Below are 12,284 nucleotides of genomic sequence, written 5' to 3' on the forward strand. Positions count from 1 at the left end.
AAAAAAAACAACCCTACTTTCAGGAAACTTATATCAAGACAAAAAGTATGTGCTTTTATGAACATATACAAATTGTACACAAAACAAATATATCTTAGGGCAGAGGGAAGGAGGCACCAGAAGCTAGAGAAATCAGGAAAAACCTCATGCAGCAGTTATTACTTGAACTGAGCTTTTGAAGATTCCAAATATTTGAGATAGAATTCTGATTGTCTTTTGGACTCCAAGACTGGTGCTCTATCCACTGTACCAGGTTTCCTCTCAGTTTTTCTCCAACTTCTTCATTGGCTCAATAAGGACTGTGGCCTAAATAAGAACTTACAGATCTTCTCACCATGATTTTGTGGTCTAAGTTGTGGAAATTAGGTGGTGAGATGTATAGAGCACTGGGCCTAGAATCAGGAAGACCTTGGTTCAAATTTGGCCTCAAATACTAGTTTTGTCACACTGGGCGAGTCACTTAACCTCTGTTAAGACGTTTTTCCTCATTGGTAAAATGACCACAATAATAGCATCTACCTCCCAGGGCTGTTATGAGAATCAAATTAAATAATAATTGCAAAGTGCTTAACATATTGAATTGCCTAGAGTATTGAAAATGCTATATAAATATTTGTATTATTATTGTTATGCTTTAATATCCTGTAGCACTTAGCATAATGCATTCATTATACATTGTAAACACTTAAAATATATCTGTTCAATTCAATGAAATTTATTTTTTTTCATAACTCATATAAAACTAGAGAAAATCCGTTAACAACAGAAGCAGAAATTTTTGTCTTTTATGGTCACCCCATTTATTTTTATTTACATAAATAGCATAGATACAACCAAGACAATAGCTCAAAAATACTGGGTTCTGAACATTAAATGAATTTGAGCACTAGTGCTGTCAGAATAGGATGAATGCAGTTTTTACAAAAAATAAATGTAATCACCCAGATAATGCTAAGACCCCCCAGATTTAGATCCATCAAAAAAGTCTTCAAGAAAAAAAAATCTAAAGAAGCCATGCAGAATGCTTGTTTTTTTCAAAACAGGTGAGTGGACATTTAATGATATGTTATCATCTCTGTAGTTCAATGTTAAATTCAACATTTAGAAATGAATTCCAGTACTTTTTGACTTTTTTAAATATCAAATGTAAGCTGATTGAAAAATTAAATTATCAAGAGATAAGTATCAAATAAAAAAGAAGTAGGTGAACTACTAGCTCTCCAAAGGAAAAGTTTTTTTTTTTCAAATATATTTTCTACTTTCTCCAACTTTAGCCAAGGGCCATATTCTAGAGTAGAACTCAAAGAGTTTTTATAATAAATGGAGAGAGAGAGAGAAGAGAGAGAGAGAGAGAGAGAGAGAGAGAGAGAGAGAGAGAGAGAGAGAGAGAGAGAGAGAGAGACTATATCTATAAAACTGGTTTCTTTTGTAGTTCTTTGTATTTTATTTTCTGCATTTAAAAATATTCAAGAAGAGAGTCATAGGCTTCATCACACTGCCAAAAGGATCCAGGACATAAAAAATAAAGAACCCCTGTACTAAGGGATTAAGGACTACTGCAGTCCAGTAAAGAGCTAGGCCCAGCCATATGTAGATTGCACAGCAAGTCCTGGTGTATCAAACTTCTGAGCATTCAAACAAGACTGTTCTTTTTCTTCATTGCCCTTCTATTTTCTTGACAGCATTTTTTTCACAAAAACTTTCATTTTAGGTCTAAAGTGACTTTTGCCGATGTCTGTTCACCTCCACCCACATGAAATCAGCTCCATTTTAAGCCAGTAAAGCTATCAACTGCTTTGGATGTGCTGTCAAGGAATTCATTGGAAGAAGGAGATTGATGGAGTCCCATGAAGCCTGAATTGCCTAAAAAGTAAGTCTGTTCAGACTTTAAATGTTCTAATAAAAGTAGCATTAAAAAGAGCAAAGACTGGAGGTATCTAAGGAATGAGGAATGGGGATGGAGAGAGAATGATAGAAGAATAGGAGGATCAAACCAGTCTCTTCTGTCCTGCACTGACAGAATTTCTAATAAATGATTCAATTTTTGCTCAATTTTATTTCATTACCATTTAGTATATCATTTTTTGGGGAAACAGAGTTGTGTAACATGTCATCTCACATTTTTATTTGACTCATTTGAGACATAACAGTCTGTAATAGAAAATTCACTTGGATACTGGAGGATTACACTGATTTTGCCATTTATTACCTGTGTGACTTTGAGAAATTCACTTACCCTCACTAAGCTTCTTTTTAAATCTGTAAAGTGGGGTAATAATGCTCATTAACCTATTTAAGAAATGAAAAATGGTAATGGAGAAAAATAATACATACGTTTAAACTGCCATGTGAATGTAAGTTATTAATTATGAGAAAGATTAATACTATATTAAAAGGCTATTTGGTTGATGTAGAACATGGTGAAACATTGTTAAATTACTTTTCATTTTGGGGAATAATCTAAAGAATGTTAATCAAGCAAAGATGTATTTTGGATATTGAATTAAGATAGGGAATTTCTATCAAATAAGGCTATGAATTTTTAAAAATTTTAAATATTTTGAAATTGATATTTGAAATTTATTAATACTATCCAAACCTAATTTACTGTTTTAAATATCATAGTGTTTTATATGCATCATCTCATTTAGTCTTCCTAACAACAGTATGAGATATGTAGTATAGGCAGTAGAATAACACTTTTTAAATTTAAGTGAATTGTCTATGGTGAAAGAGCTAATACATGTTAGAATTTGAATCCAAGTTTTCCTAAATCTAACTCTAATATTTTGTCCAATACTCATAAACATTTGCATACATATATGTGTTTATATACATATGTGTATGTGTGCATACATATGTGTTTGTATCTATATTCACTTCAAGTTAAAAAAGTAAATTGCATGGCTCCCTTTGAATTGTAGAACTAGTTGGAAAGTCTTCTCTAGATTAGTAGGGCTCCTAAGGCTGATCTGAGAAATAGATGCCAAATTCCTCTCCCTTGAGTTTACTATTGAATTCCTACTACTTTGAATTCCTAATGCTTTTTGCCACAATAGTTCTCATTTGAAATCTTCTGTGTGATCTAGTCTAGTAATATTCCTTGGGACATGCTGGGATTTTCTTTATACTTACATGGCTCAGCTTAGATTCTTCCACATTTCTCAAAATATAAATCAAATATTACATCACTTGAAATAAGCAGCTCTCTTTTCTAACTCTACAGAGTATTTCATCTCCTCTCTCTTTTATTCGCAACAACTCAATAGTTTATGGCTGCTCCTCTTGTTTTAACAATGTTCCACAATTCTTGTTGCTTCTCATCATTGTAAAATTCATGTCTAACTTTCATAAGGACTGAAAGAATTCTTTCAAATAGAAAGGCTATTATAAAAGTTTGAATGAAAGACCTAAGTTCAGCACAAAAGAAGAGCTTTTATAAATATCAAATGCATTACGGCAAAAGTTGGGAGTTAGGAAGAGGGTGAATTCCTTTGTCATATATAAAAATTTCTTAAATCCTTGACCACTAAAAATGAGCAAAACATGATATGAATTTGATGCTCATTTCTGCAAGAAAAAATATAGTTAAGCATCCAGAAACTAATAAGGCAGTCATTTTGTTTTTAGAAGTCATATAGAACTGGGCAAATATCAGACTACTGGGAAGAACAGTATGTTGATTCCATTGGAATATAACAGAAATTGATAAATAAGCAATATGAATTTCTAAAGATCAAATCACAACAAACCTAATTGTTCTTTTGACTGAAAAATACTTGGTTTGGTGTCATGGAACGATATTTGGAAAATAAATTTAAATAAATAGCTCAATAGCATTTTCATAGAGAATCCAAAGTGTGAAAGAGACAAACAGAAAGGAAGATAATAGAATATTTATTTATTTCACTGGGGCAAATGCTTAGTGAAAGATATTTTAGAAATTGTAGTATTTAATGTTGTAATTCATTCTGTGGAATGGTAAGATAATAAATTAGAGGAGAATTAAAACAAAAAGGGGAATGAAAAGCTATGGCACCTTTTTTTGAGAAGATGTTAATATAGTTTTACTTCATTTTCATGAAACTCTTGTGAGTTGTTGGAGGCACCTAAAGGCCAGGTGAATTGTCACTGGTCATATAACTAACAAATATCAAAGGTAGCAAGCATATGAACCCAGATTTTTCTGACTCCAAGTCTACACTCTATCCACTGATTATACCGTGTTACCTGAATATATCTCAAACAAAATACTGAAATTCTTGCCCCTACAGGGATATTTTTGCATCCTATATGAATAGTGTTTTATGCTAGAGTGATTGACTTATAGAAGTTGTTCTGTTATATTATACAAAGGCAAGTTGACTCGGAAAACGTTATGTTCCCTTACTTATGTGCATAAACAAAATTGACAGTCCCAACCTTTAACTACCAGCTCATTACCAAGTAAATAAATGCATATGATCTCACAAAATCTCTTCCAATTATTTTCATAGTATTATCAGGTTCTATGGCCTTGTCTAGGTGTGTGGAACATTTGGAAAAATAATTTGTAGCTCTTTTCACTTATGTTTGACCTAGTAGAAAACACAATCTTCTCTCTTCTCAGCACCATTTGTTGTGCCAGATATTTTGTGACTATATGGACCATAATCTCCATGGTGTTTTCTTGACAAAGATACTAAAATGGTTTGTCATTTCCTTTTCCACTGGATTAAGGTTAATAGAAGTTAAGGAATTTGTCCAATGTTATAGAGCTAGTAATTATCTGAGGCTACATTTGACCTCTGATCTCCCTGACTTCAAATCCAGTGTCTATGCATTGAACAATCTACCTGTGTCTTTTCAACATCCTGGTGTTGAAAATGTACTCATTTGACATATTGGTTCAAATTAATTTGCTGCACTGAAAATCAAATCTTCCAAGCAATAGAAAATAATACTCCTAGTAAAGTTTAATTTTAAGTTTTCCTATCCTTTTTTCTGTAATCTGTCCATTTGATTTTGCAAATAGACAGACAGACAGAATGAGTAGATAGATAGATAGACAGAGAGGCAGGCAGGCAGACAGATAGATACATAGATACATATACAGATACAGATAGATAGATAGATAGATAGATAGATAGATAGATAGATAGATAGATAGATAGATGATAGATAGATAGATAGATGATAGATAGATAGAACATTCATTGATTACATATGTTGTGCAGAAATGTGGCTATACCCCCAAGGTCATTTGGAGAAAATCTTTTTGACTTGTGCTCAGCTTCAAAGTCAAAGAAAGAGGAAAAGGAATTTCCTCGCTCCAATCATTTCATATGATTTTGCTCCCCAGGAGTATAATTCAATAGGAAAAATCTTGCCTTGGTTTGGCAAAATAGTTATTATAATTATTATATCATATTAAATATTATAATATAACACATTATAATAAATAATATAATAAATATAGTAATTATAGTAAAAAAAATAGTAAATAAAATCATAGCCTGGTTTGGTGGGGGGGAGCTAAGAGAGATTCAGCAAAAAAATGATTATATTCTATCTTTTTCAAAAGTCTCATCAGCAAGCATGACCACAACGACTATTCATATTTGCTTTTTGAAGTAGTTCTAGGGTTTACAAGCTGTGTGACCACTGGTAAGTCACTAACCTTTTTGAAATTAAGTTTCAACATCTCTAAAATCCAAAATCTACCATAGAGTGCTGTTGAGAAAATCAAATAACATTCTGTGTGAAGACTTTTATAAACTTTGAATCACTATACAAACACATTGTGGACATTTTCTTTAAGAAAGGTGGGAGTCACATGACATGATTAGCCCTGAATCATATCACACAAACACACTTGTGTGCGCACACACACACACAGAAATGATATTGATTATATTTTGCCAGAAAAGAAATAACTAATTATAAATGATGGAGTCACTTCTGATTCAACTCTGTCTAGTCAGATTAACTGTTAGAGAAAGATTAAAAAATACTAAAGAAGAAAAAAAGAATTAAACTAAGAAGGTATTATAGCCAATTGATCTAATTCTTACTTGCTCCTATTTAAACAAGTTATCAGCACAAAAATCAATTAAAAAGAGGCATTCATAGATTATTACTTCCTAAAGAAACATGTAATAGATGTAAATCAGTTATCATGGTAAGGATACTTAAGGAATCTATAAACAACCTCATCTAGCACTTCTCCTCCCTATAGAACACTACAGATCCCATCTCAGGGTACTTAGAGGGACCTAATCATAACTGTCCACTGTGGCACAACTTCCTTATTCATAGTGCTGGCATACTGCTTCTATGGGACATGTGGCTATGAATCCTAACCAAGCCTTGAAATCAGGTCTATAGCATTACTCTTAGGAGCGCTGGCCCTTTCCATTGACCTGACAGCCAAGTTGTTACATGTGTCATCTTCTGTAATTGGAGTCCTTAATTGGCAATTAGGATACTTTTCTTTTTTCTATTTGTATTTTCAGAGTTTTGCATGGTTCTTGACATTATTATAAATGATTGCTATCTTTGCACTCATTCATTCATTCTTTCCCAATTGGAGATATATATGGCATCTGAAGGCAAGCTAAGATTAGAAGATGAAATCATACGTAAAATTGTTTTTAGAGGGAAAGTGTAAAATAAAAGCTCAATCAACATAAAATGGCAAGAGGCAATAGAAAGAAAAAAATTTTACAGTCAGGTGAGATATTTATTTAAGCTAGATCATTTTAAGATGAAACTTAGAGGACAACAAAGACAAAACTTGGAAAAGATATCAAAGATCCTCTGATTCTCCAACCTTTCTATCTTCTGATTTCTTCCCCAATGATTATAAACGTAACCAACCTTCCTCCACCACTAGAAAGTCCTTGCTGGATCCTCCCTTTTCTGCTAACTGGCTAGCACCCACCATCATACTTCCTTTTCTTAACCAAATTCTCTTAAAAGCTGACTTCAATCAGTCTCCATTTTCTCCAATACCTGTTGTCTTCAAATTCCTCTTCGATATGACAGCTGTCTCATTTCTCGACTGAAACTCCTCTCTCCAAAGTTACCAGGATTATTTTTTCTACAAAAACTAATGGTCTTTTCTCACTGCCTCCTTAATATCTTCTTTTTCCTGAATTTTCATGATTCTTTCTTTTGATTCCCTTCCTCCTTCTTTAACAGTTATTTCACATTTTCCATTAATGGTACTTAATCTATACCATACCCATTAAGTGTGAATGGTTCTGTTTCAGGCTCTCTTCTCTTTTTCTTACAATAAACTCACATTTTATGAGTTCATTAACTCCATTGGATTCAGTTATCATCTCTATTCAGGTGACTATCAGATCTATATATACAGTCTCATGTTCTCTCCTAGTTCCACATTATCAATTGCCTATAGGACATTTTGAACTAGATGTAGTATAGGCATCTTACAAACCATATTTCCTTTCATCAAAATTGTTATATTTCCAAATTCCCTTCTTACTAGTGAGGAAATCCTTCTATAGTCATCTTATTCACAACCTCAGTGCCATCCTCAATTCTTACCCCACCAGTACAGTCACTTGGCAAATTATGTCCCTTTTATTTCTATAGCATCTGTCATATACATGCCCTTTTCTTGACTTAACATGATTATTGTCCTAGTTCAAACCCTCTCACCTCATACCTGGAAGATTGAAATAATTTCCTAATTGGTCTCCTTGTCTCAAATTTCTTCCTACCTCAATCCATTCTTGACACTACTGATAGATTTTTCATACTACAAGTTAGATCTATCCATGAAATTTCTTTGTTCTAGAAATCTCATTGACTCTGGTCTTTAAATCACTTCTCAATCTGATACTTTTCTGTTGTCTTTTCAATATTTTAATATACTACATACCTTACTCTACTTAATGGTCCATCCATACTGGTCTATTTGGTATTCCACATAATATTCAATTTCCTAATTTTATGACTTTGTACTGACTATTCCCCATGCTTGGAATATTCTCTTTTCAAATCATCAAATCTTCCAAGCAATAGAAAATAATACTCCTAGTATATCCGCAAGACACCTTTACCACCCTGGCTTCTAGGTGTTACTTCTTTATGAAATTACCTTATATCTACTGTGTAATTATTTTCTTATTTATAGACAAGTTTTCTACCCATTACAACAGAATGTACTTGAAGGAAAGGATTGTTTTTACTTTTTCTTCATATTTCTAGTGCTTAGCACAGGGCTTGCTACATAAGTGGCTAGTAATTAGTTGTCAGTTGATTAATTGAATTATATAAGCAGCTACTTCATCAATGACAGGAGATCCATTACCACATTTGGACTCTGAAAATACAGTAGCCCATATATGACTTGAAGAAGTAGAAATGTACCTAAAGAAAACAAAGATTAGGAGCCATCTAGAACAGACCAAGTACAAACAAAGGAGGTGTGTGTTGTAGATGACACAAGGTTGAAAGTGTAAAGAGGTCATTTTTTAAGATATGTAAAAGAGAATAATATAATGACAAATTCTTGGGGAAAAATCACAGACCTAATTATTACTAAAATGATGAGAAAAATAATAAATATCAATAATTACCCACTTTTTTTTGCTTCTTTTCTCTTTTTTATCACAAACATGACAAATATAAAAACAAATGTTGGGATGTAGTAGAGGTTAGCTACAACCTTTTTTATCTGGGCAGTTTGGTTGCTCTGAAAAAAAGCAGGAAGAATTGTTGTACATCATTAAAAGAAGGATAAAAACTATGTGTGAAGAAATAGTCATTATGTTAGAAAATGTAAGACAAATATTAAGAAGGACCTGATAAAGAATTGTCCTTCAAGTAAACGAATTGAAGAGACCTGTTTGAAGGCAGAGAAATGACTGAGGATTTAGTTAGATGGTTGCCGTCCCTCAACTAATTTCTATGTGTCTATATACACTTATACAGATGTATGTGCATGAAAGATATATGTATATATGTGTACATAAACACATCTCTATTAGAGCTTGAGAGGTTAAAATTCACACAGTAGTTACTGAAATAACTAAATAATTGGAAATAATGATAAAGATTGGGGGAAAAAGGTCTGTTGTTTTCATAAATGTCAGAAAGCTAAATGTCATGAATTTTTCCTGAAAAGATATGAAAGAGACACTAACTACCCTGAAGTACTGATGTGAGCCACTGCATGTAATGAAGAACTCCTATTTTAATAGATTCTTTTTTTAATTTATTTTTTTATTGTCTTACTTTTTCTCCTTAATGTTTATTTATTTATTTTTTAGTTTTCAACATTCATTCCCACAAAATTTTGAGTATCAAATTTTCTCCCCATCTCTCCCCTCCCCCATGTCTTAACACTTAGCATTCTAATTACCCCTTCCCTCAATATGCCCTCCCTTCTATCACACCCTTCTCTTCCCTGATCCTCTTCTCTCTTTTCTTGTAGGGCAAGATAGATTTCTATACCCCATTACCTGTATTTCTTATTTCCCAGTTGTATGCAGAAACAATTCTCAACATTCATTCCTAATACTTTGAATTCCAACTTCTCTCCTATCCTCCCTCCCCACCCATCCTCACTGAGAAGGCAAGCAGTTCAACATAGGCTGTATATGTGTAATTTTGCAAAAGACTTCCATAATAGTCATGTTGTGTAAAACTAACTATATTTCCCTCCATCCTATCCTGACTCTCATTTATTCTATTCAGTCTTTTGATCTTGCACCTCCCCAAAAGTGTTTACTTCTGATTAATCCTTTCTCTCATTTGCATTAACTTCTATCATCCCCCTCACCCTACTTGTCCCCTTCTCCTTTACCCTTCTGTAGTGCAAGATATATTTTCATGCTAAACTGAGTGAGCATATCTTACCTTCCTAAGCCAAATGTGAAGAGAATAAGCTTCACTTTTTCTCTATCACTTTCTCCCTTTTCTTATCCAGTGAAAAAGCTTTTTCTTGCCTCCTTTATGCGTAACAATTTGCCCCATTCGATTTCTCCCTTCTTCCTGTCAATATATTCCTCTCTCACCCCTCAGTTTTATCTTATTTTTTTTAGGTAGCATCTCTTCTTATTCAGTTCACCCTCTGCTTTGTCTATGTATAAATGTGTGTGTGCGTGCGTGCGTGCATGTGTGTGTATGTGTGTGTGTGTGTGTAATCCCTCTAACTACCCAAATACTGAGAAAAGTCTCAGGATTTACAAATATTTTCTTTCCATGTACGAATGTAAACAGTTCAACTTTAGAAAGGAATTTCAGATTTCTCTTTCCTGTTTGCCTTTTAATGTTTCTCTTGATTCTTGTGTTTGAAAGTCAAATTTTCTATTCAGTTCTGGTCTTTCCATCAAGAATGCTTGAAAGTACTCTATTTCATTAAATGACCATTTTTTTCCTTGAAGCATTTTACTCAGTTTTGCTAGGTAGGTGATTCTTGGTTTTAATCCTAGTTTCTTTGACTTCTGGAATATCGTATTCCAAGCCCTTGGATCCCTTAATGTAGAATCTGCCAGATCCTGTGTTATCCTGATTGTATTTCCACTATGCTTGAATTGTTTCTTTGTAGCTGCTTGCAATATTTCTCCTTGACCTGGGAACTCTGGAATTTGACTACAATGTTCCTAGGAGTTGCTGGTTTTGGATCTCTTTCAGGAGGTGGTCTGTGGATTCTTTTAATATTTATTTTGCCTTCTAGTTCTGGTATATCAGGGCAGTTTTCCTTGATAAATTCATGAAAGATGCTCTCCAGGCTCTTTTTTTCATCATTGCTTTCAGGTAGTCTCACACTTTTTAAATTGTCTCTCATGGATTTATTTTCCGGGTCACTTGTTTCTCCAATAAAATATTTCACAATATTTTCTATTTTTTTTCATTTTTTTGGTTTTGTTTTGTAATTTCTTGGTTTCTCATAAAGTCATTAAGTTACATCTGCTCCATTCTAATTTTTAAAGAACTATTTTTTTCAGTGAGCTTTTAAACCTCCTTTTCCATTTGGCTAATTCTGCTTTTTAAAAGAATTCTTCTCCTCATTGGTTTTTTGGACCTCTTTTGTCAATCGAGTTAGCTTATTTTTAAAGATGTTATTTTCTCTAGCATTTTTTTGGATCTCCTTTAGCAAACTATTGACTCACTTTTTATGATTTTCTTGCATCACTCTCATTTCTCTTCCCAATTTTTCCTCTACCTATCTTACTTCATTTTCAAAGCCCTTTTTTGAGCTCTTCCCTGGACTGAAGCTACTACATATTTATTTTGTAGGTTTTGGATGTAGAAACCTTGACTTCCTCTGATGTTACACTTTGTTCTTCCTCATCTGAAAGGGTGGGAGAAAATATCTGTTCACCAAGAAAGTAACCTTCTATAGTCTTATTTTTTCTCCCTTTTTTATGGATTTCCCCAGCGAGTTACTTGACTTTTGAGTCCTTTGTCAAAAGGAGGGTGTACTCTGGGAATCTGTAAGTTCTCAGTTCCTACAAGGTGGCACAATAAAGTGAGAAGAACTTACTCCTTTCCTGGCCTGCACATTGGTCTGGCAGCAACCAAAAACTTTCCTGCCCAGAATTCACAATTGGAATTCCCTCACCACAACCACCTCCAGCTCCACTGCCAGTGCTGCTCCTCATCTCTGAGCTCAGGGCTGAGAATCAGATCAATGACTCAATTCCCCCAGGGGCTTTAGGTGGATGGCTCCCAAAATGGCAGCTGCAGCTGGAGTGCCTGCTGCGTGAGGTCCAGACCCCACTCCCCCTCCTGGGTGAAAGAGCCCTCCCATTGACCTTTGAAGCTAGTTGTGGCATTTGTGGGTTGAGCAATCTGGGAACTGCTGCCAATGGCACCCTGAAGCATGTTCTTGGTCTTGTCCTTGCTTCTTCAGTGCTGCACTGGGCTGTGCTCCACACATTGGGCTGTTCTGCACACTGCACTCTGGGGTGGTCTGCACCCCACTCACTAGGTTGGTACGCACACCACATGCTGGACTGGTCTTTATTTTAATAGTTTCTAAGTATTTCTATCCAGGAGTGATGTGAGGTAGAGAAGATGCTGTTTCAGTATTGTATAATATTTATCACATCCTTTAATATTTATTAAATCCATGACTTAATAGTGTGGATACCCCCTCCGCAAACACAGATTACAATTTCTCTTTCTGTATTGCTGTGGTTAAATAGTTCAAAATCCTGTAGCCAACCTAATAATGAAATTGGAAATTAACTGTGGTGGCATAAAATATAACGCCAGAGAAGACTCAAAGACTTACCAGCTTAGCAGGAGTTTGAGAATTTGTAATC

This window comes from Notamacropus eugenii, chromosome 2, assembly GCF_028372415.1.
Source record: "Notamacropus eugenii isolate mMacEug1 chromosome 2, mMacEug1.pri_v2, whole genome shotgun sequence".
NCBI classification, from domain to species: Eukaryota; Metazoa; Chordata; class Mammalia; order Diprotodontia; family Macropodidae; genus Notamacropus; species Notamacropus eugenii.